General features: G+C 43.5%; 1 protein-coding gene and 2 long non-coding RNA genes across 13 annotated transcripts in view; 2 read left to right on the plus strand and 1 right to left on the minus strand.

The window, feature by feature from the left end:
* Positions 1–5,559: 5,559 nt before the first annotated feature.
* On the plus strand, positions 5,560–11,987 carry Gm26717. 2 transcript variants are annotated; one of them, XR_877279.2, is made up of 4 exons: positions 5,560–5,687; positions 8,782–8,934; positions 10,336–10,383; positions 11,222–11,987. It is a non-coding gene; the product is annotated as a predicted gene, 26717 (long non-coding RNA). The 2 variants fall into 2 exon arrangements; XR_001782481.2 differs by lacking the exon at positions 5,560–5,687 and adding an exon at positions 5,703–5,974.
* Positions 6,496–14,596, minus strand: Gm34806. 10 transcript variants are annotated; one of them, XR_386147.3, is made up of 5 exons: positions 14,335–14,596; positions 14,198–14,264; positions 13,086–13,119; positions 11,214–11,624; positions 10,298–10,474 (listed from the first exon to the last, which is right to left on the minus strand). It is a non-coding gene; the product is annotated as a predicted gene, 34806 (long non-coding RNA). The 10 variants fall into 10 exon arrangements; XR_386146.3 differs by having other exon boundaries at positions 11,214–11,421; positions 11,503–11,624; positions 14,198–14,596; XR_003952617.1 differs by adding an exon at positions 13,766–13,815 and having other exon boundaries at positions 11,214–11,421; positions 14,198–14,596.
* Positions 14,597–15,180: 584 nt separating this feature from the next.
* The window catches only part of Map3k2 (mitogen-activated protein kinase kinase kinase 2), a 73,663-nt gene continuing 63,418 nt past the window's right edge, over positions 15,181–25,425 (plus strand). Inside the window, exon 1 of the mRNA NM_011946.3 lies at positions 15,181–15,642. The gene's annotated coding sequence lies outside the window, so the exon portion shown is untranslated. The remainder of the gene's footprint in view (positions 15,643–25,425) is intronic.

A 25,425-nucleotide genomic window follows, 5' to 3' on the forward strand; every position in this document is an offset into this window, starting at 1 on the left:
ATTTCCTTTTAAACAGCTGGCAGTAAGAAGTGTTTTAAATTGTAAAAAAGTCACACACACACACACACACACACACACACACACACACACACGTCCTTAGTTCTGTTTCTATTTTTAATTAATATGAACTATAAATTATGTCTTTATAACCTATGAATAGGTTGTAACCTGTGGATTCTGGCTTCCTCCTCCCGCTCTCAGCCCAGGCTGGCCTAACTTCTTAGGTTGCCAAGAGATGACCTTGAACTTCAGAACCTCTTGGCTCCGCTGTCGGAGTCCTTACCACTGCAGGCATTCACAACCGTACACGGCTTTATGCTGCTCTGGGGTGGAACCCAGGGCTTTATGCATTGTGTCAATTCAGCTACATCCCTAACTCTGCCCTTACGTGCAGCAGTGGAAAAGATCTCAGTGCTGGCCAGCCTGCTGAGGCTGTCTGGATTCAATTGCTAGGGTTTATATTGACTTATTTGACCACGAGATGGACCCCAGATCTGCAGAAGCAATAAGTAGTTGTTTGTGTTGCCTTGATGCACAGGGGATCATGGTGAATGGGGCTAGGAGGACTTATTAATTTGCTTTTAATTTATTTTGTGTATAAGTATGATGCTGTCTTCAGACACATTAGAAGATGACATCAGACCCCATTGCAGATGGTTGTGAGCCACCATGTGGTGTCTGGGAGCTGAACTCAGGACCTCTGAAAGAACAGCCATCTCTCCAGCCTGAGGACTTTTTTGTTTGGTTGTTTTTGTTTGGTTGGTTGTTTTGTTTTGTTTTGAAATAAGATTTCTTTGAGTAGCCCTGGCTGTCCTGTATCCACTTACCTTTGCCTCCCAATTGTTGGGATTAAAGGCATAAAGGTGGGCTCCACTACCACCTGGCAAGGACCTATTTTCTTATACACTTTGTTGCTGTTTGAATGTTAGTTATGTGTGCATTGCCCAACTGTTTAAGTTAAAAAGCATTTCAAACCTACAAAGGGAGGCAGAAACAATGTGCCCTATAGACCCTATCCATTAATTCTTCACTCGTGTTTCCGCTCTCTACTCAGGCAGGGGTTACCTCCTTGGATGGGTGCTTCCCACTATGCAGTTAAAATCCGGCACCCTGATTTCAGAATGGAATTCCCCCTTGGGTCATGCTCCATGGTTCTAAAGAACTCAGTGCCTCTGAATGGACCAGCAATCTGAAGTGCTGGTCGGCTTGGCCTGGAGGCACCTGCCTGGTCTAGATGAAGATAACTTCCTAGGATGCCCTCATTGGCTATGCCCTGTTTTATTATCTCCTAAATGAAAGTCTCAACCCCATCTTTGACTGTTAGCCACAGCTCTGGGCCATGTGATCATCTATGACACCTTTGGGGATGAACAACTGTGGCTTGCACAGCCTTCTATATCTGGACTCTGTCTGTGAACCCTCTATATGTGCTACTGAATTGGATTCCCTCAACTCAAGAGAGTGGGAGCACTTTAAGTTAAATTTAAGACTGTTTGTACCAACCGTATCTTCTCTAACTGTGTAAGCTCTTCCTCTGCTCATTGAGGCCCTCTCCTGCTTGGCAGCCTTCCTTTGTTGTGGTTGCTGGGCAGCTTTGTAATACATGATATGGTAATTTGAACTGTATCAGACTCTTACTAGAAAGCAGAGGAGGTTTTTGTTTGTTTGTTTTGTTAGGTCTGATTTTTACTAGCATTTAACATCGTACTTGCTGAGCTTCCTGCTGGCTTCATCCCATTTTATGACAGCTTCATGCTGACTCTGTCCCATTCTCTCACTGTAAACTATATATAAGATGCTGCGCTTCTTAATAAATTTGCCCAGCATACGCTGCCAACATATGCAAGATCTCCTGACCCCAGCTTTTTCTTTTCTCATCTCAGGTCCCTGTCTGTCACTGAAGAATGGTCTGCTGGTCTGTTTCTAAAGACCTTGAAAATAGTGCTATATTTTTAGGGCTATTGGGGGTGAATTAGGCTGAAGTGATTATGTGTGTGTTGCTGAAGCTAGAACCCAGGCACATTAGGCAAGTATCTGCCACTATGCTAGGTTCATAGCCTGTTGTCTTGCTATGTAGACCTGAGCTAGCCTCAATCTTGCCATCCTCTTGTCTTAGCCTCCCCAAGAATTACGATTATAGGAGTGCACCACCCACTTGAGCTGAGTTAATTTTTCTAAGTTTTATAACATTTATTATCATTATATTTGTGTGCCTCTGTATGTGTGCACATGAGTGCTGTGGTATGCAAACGGGAGTCAGAGGACAATCTGGGGGACTCGTTTCTCTCCTTCCACCCTGTGGCTTCTGCAGATTGAACTCAGGTCATCTAGGTCAGTGGTGAGTGCCTTCTCTGACTCAACCATCTTGCTAGATCAATTTTTGTTGTTGTTTTGAGTTTGGTCTTTTTTTTTTTTAAGACAGGATCTCATGTATCCCAGGCTGGCCTTGAACTTACTATGTAGATGAGCATGGTCTTGAACTTTGGATCCTCCTGCTTGTACTTCTATAACGTTGAAATTACAGGTATGTGCACCACACCCAGCTAACATGCTGTATATAGAATGCTGGACTTTATCCATGCTAGGCAAGCATTATACCAGCTGAGTCACACCCTCAGTCCCCAGGTTTATTTACTTATTTTTTTTTTAAGAGCTACGGGCCAAGTGAGATCCGAGTAAGAGAGCTTAAACCAGAGTATTCTTGCCTTTCCTTATTCAGTAGCCCCAAATGTTCCATACCAACGGTCCATACTCTTTAAAATACAACTAGTTTGCTCCCCCTCATTTCTTCGTGCATGTATTCAGCAAACATCCTCAGTCTATGGCAGAGGCAGGTAAGCAGAATGAAGATGCCTTCAAGGCAGAGTCAGTCCAGAGGTGCGGTATTCAAGCACCAACACCCCACCAGTGCTGGAGCTGTGCACGGTGTGGATGCATAAGGTTCTCGATGAAGCTGGATGGCTGGGGTATGACTGGAGTATCCTTTAAGGGTTGGCAGGCCAGAAGTTCATCACTGTGTGAAATATTGAGTGCATATGTGCTGGGGGAACGGAGTCTCAGAGGTGAACTTTTGGGAGCTGATAAGGGTTGGGTGGGGTCACCGGGAGAGAAATTTGTGATTGAATCTTAGAGGCTTTGTAAGAAGAGGCTACACACATACAGTGCTCGCCTTACTTCTCACCATGTGATATCCTACGCCAGTATCAAGGGCAATTTGAGATGTAACTCTTAGACTTTGACTCAGAATCATATGTCAAAATAATCACGTTTTTATAAGGTTACTCTGACAGGCTAAGACACTCTGAGACAGCTCAGTTGGTAAAAGGCTTGCTTGCCTTCTGAGCACGAGGACCTAAGTTTGATCCTCAGAACGTATGCTGGAGAGGCAGAGATGGGCAAATCCCTGCAGCTGGGTGTTCAGTCAGCTTAACAGTTTAACTTACTTAGCTCCAGGCCAGTGAGAGACCCTGTCTCAAAAAACAACCAACCAACCAACCAACCAACCAACCAACCAACCAACCAAAAAACACACAAAAAGCAGTAACAACAAAACAAACAAACAAACAAAACAAAAGACCCAAAGACATCAAGTGTGGGGGCTTACATCTCTAATCCCATCTCTTGGGAAGCAGAGTCATGTAAATTCAAAGCCAGCCTGGTCTGCATAGTCAAGTACCAGGCTGGCCAGGGATACAGTGAGACCCTGTCTCAAAACAAAACAAAACAAAACAAAACCAACAACAATAACAACAGCAACAAAAAAATCCAATAAATCCAAACTGGACTATACCTGAGGAATGACAGCCAAGGAGCTCTTCTGAGCTCCACATGTACCTACACAAAGTATGTGATATTGCGCGTGCACACACACACACCACAAACACAGTTATTCACTCACACATACACATGTATACACGCACATACTCACTCACACACACATATACATATGCATGCACACACACACACTCACTCACACATATTGTTATAGTAGTGCAAACCAGATTGACCTGGTAGCCTTAGTAAAGACACCTTCCTGAGCCTGTTTCCTCCCCAGGGAACAGAGACAGAGATGTGCCTCCTTGGGTTGTAGTTTATGCCACGGGAAACCTCCGAGGAGCTCAGCCACTACCAGTAAAGCCCCCAGGTCTTTGGAAAGCTTGTCTCAGAAGTTTGCAGGACGAGATGCATTTTTAACAGTCCGCATTGGGCCAGCAGGCCTGAGAGTACCTTGGTTCGGAAGGACTTGGATCCAGAAAGCAGGAGTCAGTTGGTAAGAATGACAAGGAGTTGGGCTGGAGAGATGGCTCAGAGGTTAGGAACACTTGTTGCTTTTCTGGAGTACCTGGGTTCCACCCCCAGTCAGCTCACCCCTTCTGTGAAATCTGGTACCTTCTTCTGGCCTCCGAAGGACACATGTGGTACACAGACATACATTCAGGCAAAATATCATTACACATGACATAAAAATAAAGGTTAAAACATAAAAAAGAATTTAAAAAAATGAACAAGAAGGCTGGTCGTTGCCTTCTGCCTCAAACGGAGTTTCAATTCAGATTATAGGGTGGGTGGCTTGGTGACTCTTGGTTCTGTCTCCCCTGAACACTAGGTACCACTGGAAATGTTTCCAGGATGGACAAGGATTGACAGCCAGTTTTGGAACCTCCACTGACGTAAACACAGTTTGTATAGCCAGTAGCAGTCAGAATCGGACACCATGAAGTTCTTCTAAGACACCTGTTGGGTGACTCAGGCACCCAGCATCGGGGCTGGCATTTCTAGCCCATGGCCCACAGTGGCCAGGCAGGTTGATGTAGGAGGGAAGCTACACCCACTTGTGTGTTGGGATCTTTCTAGCCTGTCTCAGGGAAAATTCTATGGATTTCTATCCGAGCACCCTCCAAGAGAGTGCCCTGGAGAACATCAGCCACAGAGCTCTAGGGGGGCTGGGCAGCATCAGTGAAGTGGATATCTGCCATGGAAAATGTACACATAGAGGGCTCTGCGTCCTGCTTCGTGGATAACCTTGCAGTGTGACGATCTGCCATGGAAAATGCATACATACGGGGCTCTGAGTCATGGCGATAGAGCTCAGAGTCCTGCTTCATGGATAACCTTGCATCACTGAGGAAGTTAACCTGGCTTGGGACTGTAATTTCCCGATTGTCAAAGGGAGAAAATGGCACCTGTATGAATCAACCAGGGCACGTAAAGTACACTGAAAGACTTTGAAATGCTAGCTCACGTTTTCCTTTCAGGAACTTAGAGGTGTTAAATGGCCTGACCAAGTTCAACCAAAGGCAGAGCCAGGCGCGCTTCCTTTGGCTCTCAGCAATCAGGTGAGAAGCTCGGAACTGGCTCCCTTCCATCTGGGAATTCCACAGTCAGGTGGGTCTGGTCTCCAAGCCTGACTTGAATGTCTGCACCAGGCCAGAGGAAATAACAACACAGGGTGAGTCACCCTGGCTCACTGCAGCAGGAGACCCCTCCTCCCTGCCACTTGGGCCAAAGCCTGGTTGCCCAGCAACGAGACATAATATATATAAATAAAATACAGCTTCTTGCTTCAGGAGGGAGGCCCGATGTCTTCTTGCTTCTCTTGTCCATTTCACCTCCCTCCTAGCTTGCCCAGGATCATTGATTGGATGCCCAAAGCCCTCACTACAGCAACCGGCGGTTGATTCCTAATGGTGGGTGCTGGGTTCTGCAGGCACCGGTTAGATAAGGTGCCTCAGGTGCAGAAGGGACAGGCTTGGCAGGTACACTGGACTTTACCGCCTGGGTGACTGGGCGAGGGCGGCTTGGGTGGACGTGTGTGCCTGATCCTGAATCAAAAGGGCAGGAGGTGCCCCAGGCTTCTGCAGGGAAATGGTGTCCATTTCCCAGCATGGGTGGGACTTAGGCTACCATAGAAGTACCTGTCAGCAGGATCAGCCTCAGCGGGAACCTGCAAGTTTCACCATCCACCTTGTTACTGGTGAGCCATAATATATTAGATGCAGAACACCTGGGAGTGTGGATCCCTGGGTGGGCTCTAGCTAGTGCTGCAGTCAGGTATGCACATGAGCCATTCGTGTGTAAGCTTCTTTGGGACAGCACTGAACTTGGGGCTCTCTCTCTCTCTCTCTCTCACACACACACACACATCCATATTTCACACTCAAATGTATATGTGTATGTATATCTCACTTCATTAATCTTTACAATGACTCTGTAACATTGGTTTTTGGGGGGAATCAGCTTTCCCATGGCTTCATTCAAACCTTTGAGACTTTGAGGTGCACAAGCAGATGAATTTTGACATTACAGCCTTCCAGACACCGAGCACTGGTACTTTTAGAGTCCTCCCCACCTTGCCTTTTCTAGACAGCCCACCACCCACCTCTAGCCATAGGGTATGTTCTTAGGAGAATTTAACATAAATGAAATCATACACAAGGTAATGTTTTATCTTTTTTTTTCACTTAGCACAATGCTTTTCATTTGTGTGTGTGTGTGTGTGCACACGCACACATACACCAAAGGTCAAAGGATGACCTTCAGAAGTCAGTTTCTGTCTCTGTGGTGTGAGGACTGGGCTTGAACTCAGGTCCTCAGGCTTGGAGGCAAGCACCTTTATCCAGTAAACTATCTCAGCAGTGACACTGTGTTTCAGCTCTGTTAAGGTTCTCCTTGGTTTGTTCCTACCTTTGTTAATCTGCTTATTGTTATCCAGCAATTCAAACTGTTGGTGCTGTCTGAGTAGGGTGGGACACACGAGCACACATCTTTGAGTACACAGCTTCATTTCTCCTGTGGGAATGCTTAAGAGAGAAAATGCTGGGTCATTAAATGGGTATTATTGTCATCCCTGTTCTAGAGATCAATGATGCAACCTCAGAGAGGCTGAGCAGTGGCCAGAAGTTCAAAGCCATTACTGACTTCCTTACTAGGAGTTCGTTTACCCCATTGATATAATAAGGTGGGGAATTATTTTAAGTGAAAGGCTCTTTATTTTTTTGGTAAATAATTGCTACACATGGGCTGAATTCAAGTTTGTTGCTTGTATAACTAATTGTCCTTGAATACAAGTAGCAACCACAGCAAGTACACCTTGTGAGGCCATTTCTGAAGGTAACTAATGACAGCTTGAGCTGGAGGTCTATAGGGAATAGATATTTTGAGTTAGCTTTGTGAAGATGGCATTTGAGAGTTACATTCTTCTCTTGAGAAGAGCATCTTAGTCTGGTTTTACATTGCTATAACAAAGTATCTGAGGCTGGGCAATTTATAAAGAATAGAAATTTCTTTGACTCACAGATGGGAAGCTAGGAAGCCCCAGAGCATGCATGCTGCCAATGTTTGGCTGGTGTCTGGTAAGGGTCTTTTTATTGCATTATAATAAAATATACATGTTCATGAATTTGAGCCTGTGGAGACCAGAGGTCACCTTTGGATGTGTTCCTTAGTTGTTTCTCCACTTTAAAAAAAAAAAGTTATTTATTTAGTGTATGTGTGTGTGTGTGTGTGTGTGCGCTTGTATGACTGCATGTGTACCAAGTAAGTACAGAAGATGGTGTTGCATACTCTGGAACTGGAGTTACCCCAGTTAGAACTGGAGTGGTTATGAGCCATGATATGGGTGCTGGGGACCAAACCCAGGACCTCTGGAAGAGTGAGTCTGAGCCCTACATTTTTGTTTTGTTTTGATTTTTGGTCAAGGTCTCATGTAGCCCAGGTTGGCCTCAAAGTCAATGTTTAGCCAAGACTGACCTTGAACGTCATATTTTCCTGCCTTCACCTCTGAAGTGCTGGGATTATAGGCACAGGCTACCACAGCTATTTTGTGTGGTCTGGGATTTGGATCCAGGACTTTGCATATGCTAGGAAGCAGGCAAGCTACCAGTTGAGCTGCACTCTCCAGCTGTTCTCGTTGTTCAATGTTGAACACGTTCCAGACTTGACCAAAAGCAGGTCCAATGGGCTGATTTCCTATCGTTTTCTCAAGCCCTTGATTTTCCAGCATTTTCTGTCTCTTGAGTATAAAAGGTTTCAAGGTGGTGTACTTTCGTACCAGTGTTAGTCCTTTTTAGAGACAGCATTCAGAAGACAAGGTAAGGTGTTAGATGAACTTAAGGCTGAGCTATCATAGCCAGATGCTACTAGAGAAAACCACACAGGCTCTTGACAGGAAGTGATGTGACTGGCTACTCGAAGTTTCTACCCTGACTTCTTTATAGTGATGGATTATAAACTGGCACTGAGAGCTGAAATCAACCCTTGTATCATCTAAGTTGGTTTTTGTCAAAGAATTTAATCACAGCCACAGAAATGAACCTAGGCCATTAGGTGACTCATTCTTTCCTCATCTCTGCCTATGTGGCTTCCCAAGGTGGGCTGAGGGTCCTGCAGGTCAGAAGAAGCTGGAGGGCTTGGAATAGGTGGGGGCAAATTTTGGAAATGAAGCCCCAATTAGAGAGTGAAACAAAACAACCAGCCAGTGGGGAAAAGACAGATTTAGAGTAAAGTCTAAATGAACTTCCTACCCTGGTGTCCTTGCTAACTTGCTTTGGGTTCTGGCATACCCTTTGCCTTCCCCAGTTACTTTCCTTTTATTCATGTGTATCTTTGTGTGATACCTACAATATTTGTTTCCAGCATTACATTCACAGCTCCTAAGAGAACATTTATCAAGAGTTTCATGTGGTGGCTCCCTCCCCTGTGGTCCCGATCCATTCAGTACATCCTTTGAAATCTAGATGGAGGCCACCATGCCCTCTGAGCTCTTGTATTTGCACCCTGCAGAATTTTAGCATCAAGTGGATGTAGACACCTGGGCTGCCTGAGCCATGATTTGGAACAGCTGGGATTCCGTACCAGGATTTGATCAACTGAGTCTCAAGGTAGCTTGGCGACAGTGAGCACTTCTGCTCTCATGGATCCATCATTCTGAACTTGGTATGGGACGAGAAACCTTGATGTCTGAAGAGCTTTGAAGGTCTCTTCTCCTGATGCAGAAGAAAAGCTGACCTTTTAATTGATATTTATCTCTTAAATAAAGAGGTAGCATAGCCACTCTCTTAGCATTCTCCATTGAACATGCCTTCTCATTCCTTGCATGCCACTGTGCAGAGTTTCCTTTTACTTATAAATAACATCTTTAGGTTATTCCTGTATTCTTATATCTCAGCGTAAGTGGTTAAAAGCAACTGCAAACATAACAGCCCAATCCCCAGAACCCACATAAACATGCAATTAAAAAGGGAAGGTAGGAAGGAAGAAAGAGAGGAGAAGGATGGAAGGAGGGATAGAAAGAAGGAAGAAAGGAAGGAAGGAAGGAAGGAAGGAAGGAAGGAAGGAAGGAAGGAAGGAAGGAAGGAAAAAGGAAGGGAAGAAGGAAAGATTGGGTTTTGTAATTCTGGCTCTAGGAAGGAGGACTTGGACACATTCCTGGAACTCACTTACCAGCCACTCTAGCCTGCTTGGCGAGCTCCAATGAGAGATCTTTCCCCACCTCATAAAAACAAACAAACAAACAAACAAACAAACAAAACACCAAACCAAAACTAAGTGGATGATGTCTGAGAAATGAAGCTTGAGATTGTCCTCTGGTCTTCATGGGCACCACCACACATGTGCCAGATCACACATATGAATATGCATGTATACAACCCACACATATGAATATGCATGTGCCAACCCACACATCTGATTTTGCATGTACACAACCCACACATCTGATTTTGCATGTACACAACCTACACATATGAATATGCAATTACACAAATATTACTCTGACCAGAATAACTATGTAGCCCTCCCCCATTTTGCCCACAAGTTTATTCCACCAGAAATCCTATTCCAGCTTCAATAAAGACACAGGGCATGTGGTGCAACAACATTCTTGTTCCTATTTAACAAGGAAGATTGTAATGCCTACTTCTGACCAGTTGTTCCTTATTTCTACCTGTTACATCATCAGAATGTTTACCACTTTCCATAATTCTCTTGGCATTCTGATTATAACCATTGAAATAATTGCTAAGGAGCACCAAAATTTCCTGCCACACCTTGTTAATTTCTTTGTTTCTTGACATTTCAGGTACTTTCATAACTATAACAACTATTCCATTCTTTGTGTTAGAAACAAAGAATAGTCTTGTTGTACAAAGGAAAACAGACCAAACAAAAGTTGTTTGGCAAGGCAACTTGTGTGTGTGTGTGTGTGTGTGTGTGTGTGTGTGTGTGTGTGTAAAAGTACATTAGAACCTGTATGGCCTACTTTTATATACCCATGATAAAACACCATGACCACAGCAACTTACAAATGAAAGCTTTTAATTGGGTTTTTGGTTTCAGAAACCTATACTCCATGATGGCAGGACAAAGGCACGCTGGCAGAAACAGGTGAGGGCTCACATCTCACACAGCAAGCAGGAGGCAGAGAGCACAGTGGGACCATGTGAACAATGCCATGCTTGGCTGCCTGCTTGAATCCCTTGAATCACAAAGGAAATGAAAAGTCCTTAGGCTTTTTCCTTTAACTCAGTGGAAGCCTATCTGGGTAGCTGTGCTCTGAGGGCAATCCCCCATTCCCCAATTTCATTTCAGACCTGGTCTCAAATGAAATTGAGCTCATTAAGGTCTCTCCTTAATCTCCTTGTCTCTTACAGCACAAGTCTTGGCTCCAACATTACATTTTCTGATGATCTTTTTTCTCTTCAAATTGTACATTTGTGGTTTTATTGTTCTGTTTGTTCTTTTTTCTTTGTAGAAATGCATTATGACTGATTGTGAATAACTGTGGTTAGGGTATCTTGAAATCTCCTTTGCCAAATTAGTCTATTATTTTCCAATTTAGTCTCAGGGAAAGTCTTAGGACAAATGCACAAACTAGCTACAGTCTTTGCCAAAATATCCCAAGAATGGTCTCCAGCCCAGCTGTTAATATTGTTTTCTTCTAAAACCTCTTGAACTGGGCTTCCAGAATCCACACTGCTCAGTCCTACAATCTTCCAAGCTTTTACTAGGATGGCTCATCAAGCCCCACTTACAGAATTCAATCACCTTTCTAGTTTAAAGCCCTCAAAGTCTTCCACACACCTCTGAACATGGTCAGACCTGTCACAGCAATACCCGAGGTCATAGTACCAACTCCCATGTTAGTTTCTTTTCTATTGCTGTGATCAAACACTATGACTAAAGCAGCTCATAGATGACGTGTTTATTGGACTTACATTTTCAGAGAGTTGGAGTCCACAGCGGCAGAGTGAAGACACAGCAGCAGAGGTTGAGAGTTCACATCTCAAACAGTAGGCAGGAGGCGGAGAGCACAGTGGGAACAGGCAAACGTCTTCTGAAACCTCAAAGCTGCCCGCAGTGACAGGCCTGCTTCAACAAGGCCACATGTTCTGATCTTTCCCAAAGGATCCCACCAACTGAGGACTAAGAATTAAAACATAGGAACTTATTGAAGCCATTCTCATTCAAGCCACAACAGAACCCCAGCACAGCTACCAAGCACACTTGGCAAAAGATGGTTTCCGTCTTTCCTCCCTGACACAGGTGACGATTCAGCTCATTGGTGGGAGCTTGACTTCACAAAGAAGAATGGAAGATCCAGGACATCTGAGCTATTTCCAGGTTACCTTTGATGAAACAACAACAACAACAACAACAACAACAACCACTATAACTTTGATAGAAAAAGACTTTCTCTAAAATTTCCCTCTTCTTTATAGTTTTTTTTTTTCAAACTTAGCCAGCATATGTTGATCATTTTAAGTCTCTAAAAAGGGTAAATTGTTTTCCAGGGTGTACATTTGTACACCAGTGTGTGCTTAGTGATGGTGGAAGCCAGAAGAAGGTGTCAGGTTCCCTGCACCCAGAGTTGCACACGGTTGTGAGCAGCCATGTGGATACTGGGAATTGAACCCTGGGGCCTCTAGAAAAGTGGTCAGTGCTCTTAACCTCTGAGTCACCTTTCCAGCCCAAATAAACTGTTATGGTAAGCAATGGCCTTCGCATGAGTTAAGGTGAACCCACCTCTATCTTAGTCATTTAGGAACCAGTTCAGAGATCAGGGTCCGGAGAACACTTTTGGCATACCTGGTTTCTGTCCGGGAAGAGACTGCCAAGAGTCTCAAGGACATTTTTTGGCTTTGGCTAACAAAGAAACCAACTGCTTTTCTTAAACTGCCTAAGTTGTCTACCCAGTGTCTACCTCTTGTTCTTATTAGGCCTTGCAAGAGCCATTATAGAATCAGAGCAATGCCTGATGTTGTTTCTCCCACACTAATTTGGGGTGTTTAGTGTGACAGTTTTGGGGTGCATCTAAACTGTCAGATGTCAAGAGAAAAGGAAGTCCTTGCTTGGTGTCTAGAAAAAGATGTGAGAAGGAAGTAAAGGTAAGAGTTACTAGCCTCTGCGGAGAATAGACTCACAGTAGGAGGCTTAGCATCATGTGTCAAGCTCTGACATTAGAAATTTTAATGTATTAACTCTAAGTCCTATATTTTATAATATATTACCCTCATAACTTGCATAAGCTTTCTAATTTTCTTTTTCATTGTTCTGGCTAGTTTTATGTCATCCTGACACAAGCTAGAGTTATTAGAGAGAAAGGAGCCTCAATTGAGAAAATGCTTCCACAAGATCTAGCTGTGGGCAAATCTGAAAGGCATTTTCTTAATTCATGATTGCTGTGGGAGGGCCCAGTCTATTGTGGGTAGAGCTATCCCTGAGCTGCTTGTTCTGGGTTTTATAAGAAAGCGGGCTGAGCAAGCCATGTGGAGTAAGCCAGTAAGCAGCACCCCTCCATAGCCTCGGCATCAGCTCCTGCCTCCAGGTTTGTGCTCTGAGTGAATTCTTGCCCTGATTTCTTTTAATGATGAACTGTGAGGTGGCAATGTAAGCCACATAAATCCTTTCCTCCCCACCTTGCTTTTGGTCGTGATGTTTCATCACGTAACCCCAACTAAGACATTCATTCTAGAAACAGCTATCATCTTAATCTTCCGTTTTTGTTTTTACATCCTTCTAACATTTTCTTTTACTTACTTGTTTTCTTTCTTAATACTATGAGATATAACATTAGCAAGTGAACTTACCATCTCTTTTGATAATTTTCTCCCAGGGAATAGGCTGCGTGTGGAAGAGAGGACAAAGCAATGTTTATTTTCTCCTTATAAGATCCCAGTGACAAATTAACATTTGATTTCACCCAACTTTACTTGGAGACTAATTTGTCTGGGAGGTGTGGCTGTATGTGGCCCTCTTATCTTCTCCTAAGGATTGCCAATAACCAAGGATCTCAGTCATGACCTTCCATAAGCAGACACGACTCATCTTAGGATGATGACAGCTGACTGACTTACAGATAGTGCTGTATAACAGCATCTAAACAAAAGAAGCCTGAATCCAAACTCCATACATAATATAATAAGTGAATATTACCCACATACCCATTGTTTAATTGTATGCCTTTTAAAATTCTCACGTTAGTTAGTCTTATAGAAAGCATAAGATCATTCTTTGTGCAAAAAGGCTGCACCAGAACCCAAAACAGGCTAGCAAACACACGTGGCTGGGGGCGTTTCTGTCTTTTATCTCTGAAATTGGTGGTGACATCAGTAGGTGACACCTCATCCTGCTGTCAGGGGTTGAGCTTCACAATCTGAGGCTATTGGGGAATTGGCACAAAGAGGATGGTTCTGGAAACAGGGAGTCCTTGCTGCGCTAACTACATGTTAGAACAAAACTTTCTTTGATAGGAAAAAAAAAAACCAACCCTCTGTTTCTCCATTGATACCAGTTTCCAGTCTTCAGTCTTAGCCTATTCTGTCATAACAGAATATAGAATAAAGAGGTTTATGTTGGCTCATGGTCTTAAGGTCTATGAAATCCAACAGTGTAGCACCTGCATTTGCATTAGTGAGGAGCAGACAAGGGGCCAGATTCAATATCTAAGAGGAAAAGTCACACACACACACACACACACACACACACAAACACACACACACACACACACACACACACACACACACATATAATCCTTCGAATTATAGTTATCAGGATGGTGTGGCCTTTACTGGTCAAGCCATCTCTCTGATCCACAAAAAAAAAAAAAAAAAAAAGACTTCCTCGGTTTTATGCATATATAAGTTGCAAAGTCTTACTTTTTTAAACACATAGAAGTAAATGGATTTTCCACTTAGCTTACATATTTAGCATAAACATCCTTGTTCTTCTGCGCTTGGTATCTGTCAGTGGGTCTATAATGAAAATTTCTGAAAAGAGATGCAGATGTTTTGATAGTATTAAACATTTACCCCCTGAGCCTGTTGTCGGGCCAGCTACCTTGATAGTTTGGGTCTCTTCTGACCCCTGGGCTTTTTGTGTCAGCTATCATTACTCTCGTGTCAAATGTTGGAGTGGGAACGTGGTCTGCCACAAGCAGGAAAAGGGTCAGACTGTTCTGATAACCAAGGAGGAATGAATGGTACAGGGATTGTAAAGGGTATTGGAGATGAGATGGGGCAGGAAGGGTGTTTTGTGGGTTTGAGTCATGTAAAAACCTCAGGATGTGGTCGCATCACAGAGAGCCTCCAGGGCTAGCTAGCCCACTGATTAATCTGTATTTTATCTCCTGGGCCAAAGGGAGCAAGATAAGGCGTTGGTAAAAGAGACTTCACATCTTTTGTTCCGGGAGTGTGATGACAAGCGATCTACGGTAAATTGGATAAGTAATAACGTACTGGATCAACCAGAAAACACTTAAAACTTAGCTTGCGACCAGGGCGGTGATTAAAAGTCAGTACAGTGATTTCTAAAGTCACCGCCTCATAGCGATGTCGCTTCTTGCCTTCCGTAAGAGCGGGGGGGGGGGGGGGGGGCGGGGGGTTGGTGCAGGGGAACCCTTTCCGCGTCTCTCTGACAGTCCACATTGTGCGCATGCGCAAAACTCAGTGGCCCCGCTGCGCGCGCACTCCCCCCCTCCCCCGTCTGAAGCCCTGGAAACGGCGCAGTCGGCGGTGAGGAGGTCCGAGTGGGCGGAGCCGGGTACGTTGCGCCGAGCAGAGACTGCGCAGGCGCGTGCTCGCTCCCTTAGCCGGGCGCGCGGATGCAGCGGGTTCCGCTCTCGGCGGGCGGAGGGGTTGCGCGCACACGAGCGAGCCGCCGTGACGTGCGCCGCCGTGCTACGCCAGACATCACGGGTCTGTGTACAGTGGCGGCCCGGCTGTCCTCAGCTGCATCGCCCGGCGAGGGTGGCGCGGCGTTCCCCGGTCGCGCGACCGGCGACAAAGACGACCCACAGTGGACGATCCAGCGGCAGAGTCGCCGCTTCCGCTTCGCTGCTTCTCCGGTCACCGGCGACGCGGGCCCGGGGCTTCCTTTTCATCGGCCCAGCTTATTCCGCGGGCCCCGGGGCTGCAGCTACCCAGAAGCGGCGAAGAGGCCCTGGGCTGCGCGCCCGCTGTCCCATGTGAAGCAGGTTGGGCCTGGTCCCCGGCCCGTGCCCGGTTGTCTGCTGCGGCCCTTCAGGCCTCAGGGACCCCCGCGAGGCGCTGCTCCTGGGGGGCGCGGTGACAGGCCGTGCGGGGGCGGAGGGGCCAGCTCGGTGGCCTCCTCTCGGCCCTCGGCTCCGCGATCCCCGCCCAGCGGCCGGTAAGTGCTTCTGGTTCTGCGTGCGACTGGGCCCTTGGACGGGAATTCCGCTGCAGGGGGTGGGGGTATGGGGAGTAGGGGTAGCCCTGCTAGGCTAGGGTTGACCCCAGAACCCCCAGGTCAGCGCGACGTGGGCTGGGAAACTGTTTTAGACTCGTACTCCGCGGGAATTTTATTCTAACCAGAAGGTTGCAAGTAGCTAGTCGAAGGGAAGCAGAGACCGATGTGCGCTAAACCAAAAAAAGTGCTTGTCTTTGGGTTGTCGGAATGGCAGGCTATTGATGGAGGTTGATTCCCTTTACCTTGGAGCGGTCGGCCAGCCCTCCGTGTGCATAGAGTAGAGCCCTACTTTGCTCTCTCTACTTGTATATCGACTCATCTCACTTTCCCAGCCCTGCGATTATGCATTCTACCAGCTTTAAAAATGAAAAATCAAGGCTCAGTGAGATAAAGGTATAACTTCCCAAGGTCATGCAAGTGGTTATCGAGGAAGCAGATATGTTTCTGTAGGGTCTTCGTTTCTCCGTCCTGCAAAAGTTAAGTGCCGTAGGGAAAGGAGATTGGTTGAAGAGTTTGTCCCTGCTTGTACCTGGCGAGATAGCGTTTACACTTTTTTGACTTAAGTTGCTGGATATATATTTTGTTGCAGCTTGCCTTCAGTCATTTTAGTCTTTAAAGACATTACTTGTGGAAAAAGTGGTTCTGTGCATCCTTTTATGTACGGAAAACAATTTGCCATCTTACCGAAAAGAAGAAATATACTTGATAAAACTGCACATTTCTTGAGGCGATGTTTTACTTTTGCGCGTTGTTGTTGGTGTGTATAGAAACTCACAGTTAGGTTATTTCCTTTGCTTGAGAATTCCTTATTGCAAACTTTTGCTGGATTGTGTGGCAATCTCAGTATTCTGAGATTCTTTGCATTGTCTTAAGTAGTATCTCAGGGTTTCATTTAAAGTCAGTGTGTAAAATATCACAGAAAGTTATCATTTGTTGGCATGATTTATGTATCTATGCAAAATGCTACTAATTATACTTTGCTCTCTATACTCTCTAACTACTAATTAGTTAACAAGCTGACAGAAAATTTGCATTTTAGTACCACACTGTACTGTTTGGTTCGTGAGTAAGCAGAGCTGGACCTCTTTACAGAAGAAAACGCTGGTAAATGCCTTTGAAGTAACTGAAGCTTCATGTAACTGCAGATGCTCAATTATAATACTCAAATTTCATTAGTGTATTACACCTTGAAGAAAACTTGCAGTTGACTTTGTAATAATGTGTAGGGAAGAGGTCACCTTTACAGAGTTAACAGGTGAGTGGCTCACAGACTGGCTTGCTTGGTTAGAGTACAGACATTTGTTGAAGTAGGCTCAATTTGGTATTATTGTAGAATGGTTGTCTAGTCATGCTCTCAGGGTGTCTCCTTAGAAAGACTAGCTGTCAAGAGCTTATCTTAAATAATGATGTATTAAGATGGAATCTTTTCCGTGGTGTTTTAGGTGGAGTGGTGTTCCTCAGCTGACTGCTGCCAAGGGGACAGTCTTACATTAGTAGATGCTGCATTGCTTAGTGTGCGTCTGCGTTTGCTTGTTTCTCCCTTTTGGAAAACTGGAGCTCTCTAGGTCTCTACAACGTTTTATCATGAAAGCAATTTAAGCATAAAGAAAATCTATCAGTAGTAAACAGCCATATGGTGACCTCTCCACTCAACATTTGTTGATAACTTGCTGTACACAATGTATATTAGTTTTGGTTGAACCGTTTGAAACTAAACTGTTGACATCATGACACATTACCCCTGTTGTGTCAGCTTGCTTTGCCTAAAGACAAGGGTACTGTTATTGTTTATTTTCTTCAACATGATAAATCCTTAGTTTAACTAAAACAAAACAACACAAAATCCTTATGTGTATGTGTGCATGACTAGTGCCTGCGGAGGTCAAAGAGGGCATCCGATCTAGAAATAACATTGCAGGTAGTTGTAAACTACCAGATGGGGGCCGAACCGAATCAGCATCCTGTGCAAGGCAGCCCGTGCTGGTGCTCCTTCTTAACTGATGAGCGACACTTCCAGTCCTTCCTCACTGCAGTCTAATAGCACACGTATTTACATCTCTCAAATTGTCCTGAGAAGTGTTTGAGAGCATTGTATACAGCCTTTCTTACCCAAACCCGATCTCATCAGAGTTTATTCCTTTTGAGTTTCTTCTAATTTAGACTACCCAAACCCTCCTTGTAAAATAACAGAGACCAAGAGTTCAGTTATCTTAGAAAATGACTCACATTTTGCATTTGTCACACATTTTCCTTCCAGTGAAGGCAGCTAGTGGGTCTTTTCTCTCCCCTACTTAAACTAACTGTTGATTGTAAACAAGAATATCTGATAAATTAGACTTAGTATTGCTTCCCATTTTGAAGTTCACACTGTCTAGTTCCTTTACTTCTTGATGCTGTTGATCATGTGGTTGAGGGAATTATAGTAAGACCTGTTGCTTCCTACAGTTAGCAAGATATCTGTTGGGGGATGGTGGTACATTCCTTTCATCCCAGCACCTGGGAGAGGGGCAGGTGGATCTCTTTGAGTTTGAGGCTAGCTTGGTTTCCATAGAAGTTCCAGGACAGTCAGGGCTAAATAGAGAAGCCCGTTTTCCTTAAAAAGAAAAAAGAAAAGAAGATGCAAAAATAAAAGACATCTGGGATTATGATAAGTGGTGGTTCTAACCTGTTCTCCAATCATCTTTAAATAGTTTTTTATTCTATGCGTTTGGGTATTTTACCTGCCTGTATATTTCTACACCACATGCTTGGTGCCTGCAGAAGCCAGAAGAGAGCATTGGAATCTTTGAAATTGGAGTTCCAGGTTGTTGTAAGCTACTATGTAGGTTCTGGAAATCGAAGCCCAGTTCTCTGGTAGAGCAGCCAGTGAGCTTAACTGCTGAGGCATCTCATCAGCTCCTCTGTAGTCATCTTTTCACTTACAGATTGTTATAGTGTGATAATCCTTGTCAGTCTGACTTGTGAATTCATTGTTGGTCAACAGGTGTAAACAAGATCATGGAAATTGTAAAATATCCGTAGCTGCTCTATTGAATAAAATCTGATTTTGTAATTTTTTAAGACTTTTGGTGATGGTTTCAAATTACTGGCTGTTAGGAACTCTTAAAGAAACTTGGCTTCAGAAGAACTGGAAGAATTCAATGACAGCCTGTTCTTGTAATAAGTACTTAGTAAAGAAGTTTGTTTAAATCTGATGTAGTCAGTGTTGGTTGGGTTGAAGAACTAAGTTGTATGTTGGGAGGAGTGATATATGTAGCTCACTGGTTAAAAAAATGCTTTGAGTGCACAGGGCCCTGGGTTCGAGCCTTACCACCCAAAACAAAACAAAACAAAACAAATTGTGGTTTTGAACTTTACTCCATATTCTATTTCATAATAATTGTATAAATAAGCATTTGTGAATAAAGAATGAACTGATATTGAGGCATATTAATTACATTTAGAACTGGATCTCATTTTTATTAAGCCAGATATAAATACATATGTAATATAGAATCAAATTTATTTTCAACAACATTAGTAGATGAATTTTTAAAGGTTTCATAATAAGACTAACCAAGTAGCACATTTTTTCATTAAAAATATTTAACTCATGAAACAGTTTTGAAGACTTTTTACCTATATCTTTGTAAGTTAAGATGATCTCTATATACAGAAATAAAAAGCTTTTCTATTTTTCTTAAAATGCTTTTGTAGTATACCTATATATCTATGCACCTATATGTAAATGCTTCAAAGAAACACTAATATGATTTTGGCTTGAAGCCTTTGTATTTATTTTGAATGTTGGTTGACAGTGTTCCTCATTGTGGCTAATTGCATTTGCATTGTAATTGAATTGTTGCTTTTGTTGTTATTTAACTTAGACTGTTGTTTTATTATTATTCTAAAACTTATATATATGTGCACAATGCAGGGCAGATCCCTCGGAAGCTGGAGTTACAGCCAGTTCTGTACCACCTGATGTAGGTGCTAGAATCAGCTCAGGTTCTCTGCAAGAGTGGGCTTACTCTTAATAGCTGAGCTGTGTGTAGATGGTTCAAAGCCATGCACACACAGGCACCACTATGAACGGAGTAGTTAAAAACCAAAAGCAAACACATGAAGTTGGGAGGGAAATGTGATGATGGGGATGGAGAAAGAACTGCAGGGGACCCAGTGGAGTAACTTGGATCAAAATAGGTATATGTGTTGTGGGACTTTCTCAGACCTGCCTGAAGGAGCAGTAATGACAGGAGACTTCTATCATAGTTTAAAGTTTATGCCTTTTGCTGGGGCAGTCTTCCAGCTACCATTTTAACTTAACCTGACCATCTAGCTAGCCTATGACCTGCCACATGGCCAGCTCTATACTTTTCTCTGCTGGGGTCCATGTCTGTTCCTTTCCTTGTCTTTTGTCTCCCTGCATCACTCTCTTTGTCCCCTACTTTGCCGTAGTTATTGGCTGCCAGATCTTTATTACAACCCAGTCAGCAGTGAGGCCACTTCTGATATATCACTAGGTTGCCTTTAGGCTGGTGAGGAAGGACATTTACAAAACAGAGAAACTGGTGATGGACATAGAAATGAAAATACCAGAGTCCTGCCAGCACTCAGTTCTCTGCCAGTACAGAATTAACAATTGAAAATACAGAGACACCTTCACACAACGTGAAGAAAGGTTACACCAACGTATATGCATGTATGAAATTCTCAAAAACTGTTGTGTTCCGTAAGAGTCTGGTGGTTTGGCTGAGAAATGCTTCCATAGCTGTGGGCATTTTAACATCTGGTCACCCCATGGGGTAACACTGTAAAGCTTTGTCCTGCTTCTAGAGTTCTCTCTGCTTCGTTGTTTTCAAGTTGAGGATGTGTGTGTTTGTGTCCTGTTCTGACTTCCTTGCCTGCTGCTTGCTACCATGCTTTCTTGTTGTGATGAACTCTTACTGTCTGGAACCTTAAGCCAAATAAACTCTTCCTTCTGCCTTGATCACGGTGTTTTATCACAGCAACAGAAAAGTGACTAATACAGAAGTTGATACTACAGTGAGGAACCTGGCCATGGGTTTTTGTTTTTATGGAATATGGAAGACTTTGGAATTTTGAATTGGAAAAGCAGTTGAATGTAATCAGGTCTTAAAGGGCTACCCTACTAAAAACTTGGAGCATTTGAACTATGGAGGTCTACTAGCTTAAGTGGTCTCAGAGAGGAAAGATATTAGCACCCAGGTTAGAGGCTGTTTCTACAATATTTTGGCAAAGAATCTGGCAGCCTTCTACCCTTACCCTAAGAACTTGCCTAAGGCTAAAACTAAAAGTAGTGGGCTGATTTCTTTGGCAGAGGGAATTTGAAGGCAGTGTGATATTGAATGGCTTTATGCAGATCTTCAGTGAAAAGAGCAACTGGGGCAGAAAGTAGCACAAACCGCTCAGTTTAAGGAGGAGTACCACTGAACTTTGTTGTTGCCAAGACTTGTGCGGAGGGAGATGAGATTAAGATCAGGTTGTGAAGATTCCTGTGCATTGGAATAAAGGGAGGGGTCCCCTCAGGGCGATACTCTGTATGCTAGCCCGTTCCCACCTCCTCAAGCTTTCAACTTGTGAAAGCGATGAGGCTGCTGCTAGTGTGGCTCAAGGGGCTAGTCTCCATCCCACGCTGGCAGCAGAACCTGGCAGTGTTGGCCCTGGACTGCTGGCACTGGAGACATGAAGGATGCAAGAATGGAAGCGTTGTGGGGTTTCCTCCATGGTTCCAGAGAGCAGCTGAGGTTAGGTAGTGTCTGGTGAGAGGCCCTGAGAGGCCATTGGTTTTAAGCTGTGAAAGCAAGGTCTGGCTTAGAAGAACCCACGGTCTTGAAGAGATCAGAGTCAAAAGATTTCTGCCAAGAGCTGTATACAGAAAGTGGAAGCAGCCAAAGGGAAGATGGAACCGTATTTGTTTTTTGACCGAGAACATAGAGCTACAGGATTTGATATTTATCCTGCTGGGTTCTGGTTGCTTTGGTCCTGTAGTTCCTCATTATTTTCCACTTTTTCCTTTTGGAATGGTCATGTATATTCTGCGCCATAGTTGGAAGTATGTAAGTTGCTTTTTTATTTTATTGAAGGTTACAATTAAGAGCCTGCCTTGAGCTTTCCTAATAGTGCAACTCTTTAATACAGTCCCTCATGTTGTGGTGACCCCTACCATAAAATTATTTTTGTTGCTACTTCATAATGTAGTTTTGCTACTGTTAGGAATCGTAATGTAAATATTTGACGTGTGGCAACCCCTGTGAAAGGGTTCTTTGGCCCCACCCCAGCTCCAAAGGGGTTGCAACCCACAGATTGAAAACCTCTGCCCTTGAATCTCAGAAGAGACTTTAGACTTTGGGCTTTTAAACAGTGTTAAGACTGTGTTAGTCAGAGTTCTCTTAAGGAACAGAACTGATAAAATGAAAAAATGAATATATGTATATATACATATAAAGGAGATTTGTTAGAGTGGCTTACAGGCTGTGGTCTGGCTAGTTCATGAATGGCGGAATCCTGGTAGAAAGACCAAGAATTCAGTCCAGGAGACTGTATGTCTTAGCACATGTGCAAGGGCCTTAGGGAATTCCTAGGAAGTTGCTGGTTTTTATTCTGTGGTGGAATCTCCAAGAGGTGGGTTCTACACCAGCAAAGGAATGCCTCAGACCATGAAAGATGAATTTGTCAGGTAGAGTAAGCGCAAGCAGGCATATGCTTTTCTGTGGTCCCGACTTAGAGTGGATCCAGGAAAGAAAACCCCCTCCCTCATAGGCATGCCCCAACTGCCTGGGTTTTAGCTGATTCCAGACATAGTCAAGTTGAAAACCAACATAAGGATCACAGACTATAAAAGATTATAAAGGTCTTTTGAAGTTGGGCTAAATGCATTTTGGGTTATGATTTGGCCATGCAACTGTTGGAGCCAGGGAAGGGAATGTGGTGATTAAAGTGAGAAATGTCCCTCCTAGTCTTGAATTGGAGCAGTCAGTGTCCAGTGTGGTGCTGTGTGGGCGCACATTGCTAGAAGTGTGTACTTGGATTTGGGCTGTGAGAGCTCAAGGCCTCGGCCTACTTTTGGTTTGTCCTCTCTCTCGTGCTTGTGGTTGAGGAGTGAGCTGAAGTTTTTTTCTCTGGCTGCTTGCATGTAGCCTTCTAACGCGCTTTCCTACCTCAGGGACCATAAACCCAAATAAATGCTTCCTTCTCTAAGTTGCCTTGGTCAAGGTATTTATCCTGGCAATAGAAAGATAATAATACACAGTTTTTCAGGGATATGCCTAGAAGTGATGTAGCTGGGTTATTTGGTGGTGCTGGTTTTAGCTTCTTGAGAAACCTCCTATTAATTTCCATAGTGGCTATACAAGTTTACATTCCCATTAGCAGTATGTAAGGGTTCCTCTCAACCCACACATCCTTGCTATAATTGGTCGTTAGTTCCCGCCTTCTCTCTTTTAGGGTGATAGTTTTTCTGACTAGGGTAAAATGGAATCTCAAAGTAGTTTTAATTTGGCTGAGGATGTTGAACACTTTCAAATATTTATTGGTTGTTTGTGTTTTTTCTCTAGAGAGCTATCCATTCATTTGATATAGCTCATTTATTGATTGGAAAATCTGGAATTTTTAGTATTTAATTGTTACAGTTCTTTATATATTCTAGATATTAGATCCCTGTCCAATGGGTAGCTGGCAAAGACTTTCTTCATACTGCAGAGCGATTGCTTTGCTTTGCAGAATTTTTTTTTTTTTTGACTTGTAACTGCATTTGACAACTCTTTGGCTTCCTTTCTGTGCTATTGGAGATCTTTTCAGAAAGCCCTCACATGTAGCAGTGTCTTGAAGTTTTTAGCTATGTCATTAAGGCTTTTGGTCTATTGGAATTATTTTTTTGTGCAGGGTGACAGATATATGGACCTAACTTCATCCTAGCTTTAATTCTGTGCTTAACTCATTTAACTCTGTTCTCCTGGCTTGACTTCATCTTGCCTACCCACCCACTCCTCCTTTAAAAAACAACAAAAAAAAATCTCATTCTTGGTTTGCATCTCAGCCGCGTCTTTTCTTTGGCTTTCTGTTCTTACTTCATGAGGCTTGTCTTCTGGAGTTGAGGACATCATATGATTTTCTGTAAGTTTTAGAGTGTAGAAGAAGGAGAAGTAACATTTGAATGTTTCCTGTGTTCCAGAAACTTCATTCAACTCTCGACATTATACATTTTTATTATTATTAACTTTTGCAATGCCTGGGGTGTTGAAGCCTCCTCAATAATAGGAAGGCGTTCTGTTACTTAGCTCCCCTAGCCACCTCTGCACAGTCTCTACAGTTTATTTATTTGCTTATGTATTTTGAGATAGCATTTCACAATGTTGCCCTGGCTAGTGCTAGTCTAGAGTTTGCCATGTAGACAGAGATGGCCTACAGCTCAGAGATCTGCCTGCCTCTACCTCCTGAATGCCAGGATTAAGATGTGTGCCACCATGCCCAGCATTAGTCCACGGTTTTTAACCTGTGAATAACCATAGTAGAAACTGGGCCTTAGAGGAGCTTGTCCTGAGTTGTCAACATTGTAGAGTTGAGTTTTTCATGGTTCTTCCAGTTAGAGCAAAGGCTACTTCCACATTGCTTACAGGCTCTTGCCACATGCTTTGTTCTCTGTGGGAATGTGTGTACTAGAACCTTCTGAAATAAGGCAGTGTTTCCTATTTGTGTAAAAATTCCTAGATGAGTTAGTCCTCATCCCCATCATCATTTATACTTGCTAAGTCATGGAATTCTGATCAGTGCTTGAGTAAGCGTGAATGAGGCATCCACTAGTGTACACATGCACACACACACTAAAACTGCCTGGCAAGTGTACTCACTTTAATACCGGGATACTGGGAGTACCTGACACATGATTAGAAAACTGATGGTATAGTTTTTCTCTAGAATGAATGGGTAGTGTTTTCAACATGCTTGTATTAAAATTACAAATCTCTGTGGTTGAAAACAGCAAAAACGTTTATATTTTAATCATGCTACATATTGTTTGTGGAAGCTACTCCCTTCAGAAATTGTCTTGGCCAGAAATTCCTTAGGCATGTCCCTGAGTAAACCTTCCAACCCAAGGAAATACTCAGCAGCCAATTTCTAAGGCATAAAATTTTGTGGTGCTGATACATATTACATGATCCTAGAATAGCCGGTGCATTTTTTTCCCTCGTATCACGGGCTATAATGTCTTAGGAGTGAAGTCCTTAGCTGTGGCTATACGCTAATCTCAGTTGAGCATATGCTCCATCGTCTTTAAAAGGAGACTGTTAGTTGGGTTCTAGTGCTTGCCTTCAAGCTCAGCCCTCAGGAGGGAGAGGCAGGTGGAGCTCTATGACTTAAGGGCCAGTCTGGTCTACTTAGAGTGCTCCAGTCTACCAGGCTGGCCAGGGCTACATAGTGAGATCATCCCCCCCCAAATAAGAAACAAACAAAAACAAAAACAAAAGCAGAAACAGAAACAGGAAGAAAAAAAAAAGAAAAAGAAAACCCATCTATCTGCATTATCTCTATTTTAAAAAGAAAGTTCCTAAGTCCTACTTAATAGTAATTATTACACTTTGTGTGCTAGGAAATACAACAAGATATTACTATGCCAGCAAAATGGTAAGATGGTACATTACAGTCACGGTGCAATCACAGCTTCTTTAACTGTGAGTCACAGCCTCATATGGGCTTGCAATCCGGGGTAGTTTGCGTAATGTT

This window comes from Mus musculus, chromosome 18 (assembly GCF_000001635.26).
Source record: "Mus musculus strain C57BL/6J chromosome 18, GRCm38.p6 C57BL/6J".
Lineage (NCBI taxonomy): Eukaryota > Metazoa > Chordata > Mammalia > Rodentia > Muridae > Mus > Mus musculus.